Consider the following 2,415-nt stretch of genomic DNA (forward strand, 5'->3'; position numbering starts at 1 on the left):
CAGTATTCTTAAATACTTTGTTGAAAATGATTTGTTGACTTTTACTGCAAGTGGAAGTAAAGCAAGGAAAGTAAATCTCCATATTTGGTTCGCTGGGTATGTGTTAAGTGATGATCATGATTGTGATATTCCTAATATTTTTATATATGTACTAATTATATATAATAATGCCATCCATGAAAAAGAGTGTAAAGGAATAATACTCTCCTTCAACAATTAATATGCAGATGAAAATATATATTCAAAAAGAAAAAGAAAAAAAAAGTATTTCCAATAGTAAAAGTAGGGAGACAAGAGTTATCATTTCATGGTCTCTTTCACCAACATCAATAATCTAAGAGCATGTCAAGCACAACTTTGTATATCTTCTTTTCTTTTTAGGTTAAGAGCTTTTCACTTTCGTCTGCTTCGGTTTCTTGGGTGAATTCTTCACGTACAAAGATATCTAATATGAAGCTTCGTGATTCGTTATACTTACTCACGATTTTGCAGTCTAGCTCCAAAACTATACGATGTATAAATCACACTCACATTAAAAAAAAATCAATTCATTAATATATATGATCCAAAAGTTGTTTAGTCTATGAATCAAACTCAAGTGAGTTGTGCGACCAAAAAAGGTCCTAAACTTCAAAAGAAAAAACTCTTGAGCAGGGGGAACCAATTTTTATCAACTAAACTTACTAAAATGTGATTTTCATTACTTAGATATTTACTAATTTATATATATATATATATATATATATGTGTGTTTCTTTTAAATTGTAAATGTTAAGATAGTAAAAACTAGTCTGTAACTTATGGTAACTTATCATGGTGTTCAACTGTTAATATGGGCTAATCTTAGTATATTGACAATTAGGTTTGAGTTATAAATAAACAAACATTGGCAGTTACTGATGTGAAACTTTAATATGTGACTTCATAAGTCTCTCTAGTATATGATTATGTATGTGATGACCCACAATATCCCACAATATTCAATGACTATTAATGCCTTGTGAATATGATCGTGTTGGCAATTTTCACAACAAACATAATTCAGGATAAGAGCTAATTATACGAAGCCATAAACATGGGAGCTATCCATAAATGCACGGGACATGCTTTGCTTCCATTCTTCAGTATCATTATGAATGGAACAAGTTTGTGTGCGTATTAGTTTTATCCTATTTATTAAGATCCTTAAATTCCATATTAAGGGAAACTAGATTGCTTATTTTGTCGGCCAATAATTCAATTCCTCATGATAGTCCTAATGAATCGATGCATCAATTGGTATAGAGAAAGTAAGAAACAAGCAATTCAAATTTACCGTTGTGGCAGTTAAAAAAAGATTCAAGCTGAATCTCCATATATACCTTTATGACAATCTCACATATATGATGATCGTTCACGGGATCATAATACCTATTAATATTCCCAAAATAGCATATTTAACCTCTACCATGCAAAACCACAATAGATGATTATTTAAGCTGAATCTGTCAAGTCTGTCAACAGAAAATGAGAATCTAGAATCTCTTACATTTAAAATTAATGTTCGCACATATATATTATTTTTTAATTCAAAACCAATTGAAAATAAATATACACATGTCATTATATCCATTTACAAATTTAAGTTTTCTTTTTTACTTTTTATATTTAAGGCATGTATAGTTATGTCTATTGATTCTTGTACAGTTGTATGTGTTAAAGTCTGCGACTCTGTGATATTACATTGATAGTTCTAGTATGGAAATCTCGACTTCTTGTTTTGTTATGTAACAAGCCAGTTGTTTTCCAGTCACACAGAACTAGTCGACCACGATACATTACAAGTTCTTTCAAAATTTGTTTTTCTTTTTCTTGCGTGTGCTATATATGTCATTATGTGTCCATAGAATTCTGTTGACTAATTAGCCCATTTCACAGTGGGTAGCCATGTTTAGTCGTCTCATGTTTGAAAACATGGAAAACGGAAATTGAAAAACTTAAACTAAAATATATATAGGTTTCAGTTTTCTAAAACATGGGTAAATAATTTTGAATTGTTTTTTAACTTATAAAATAAAAAATCTTATGAAAATAAATTATTTTTGTCTGTGTGTTACATTCTCATTTAAAGATATTGTAAATTTTATTTATTCTATTACAAATTCTTACTTTACTTTTAACGACTAACAAATTATTAATGCAATATATTTTCTGGCAAGTAATTTGACGGATAATTCCTATTCTAATTTTGTCACAGTCATTTTTTAAATAGTAACTATAGAATGAAAATAAAAGATACTTGTAAACACAAACTGTTTTGTTGATGGGTGCAAGTGACATTTAAACTATGTAAATTAAAGATTATTTCTTCTTTTATCTTTCTACACTGAAGGGAGTCATTTTCTATGTGAAAATTGAAAAAAAAAAAAAAAAAAA

This window comes from Camelina sativa, chromosome 13, assembly GCF_000633955.1.
Source record: "Camelina sativa cultivar DH55 chromosome 13, Cs, whole genome shotgun sequence".
Lineage (NCBI taxonomy): Eukaryota > Viridiplantae > Streptophyta > Magnoliopsida > Brassicales > Brassicaceae > Camelina > Camelina sativa.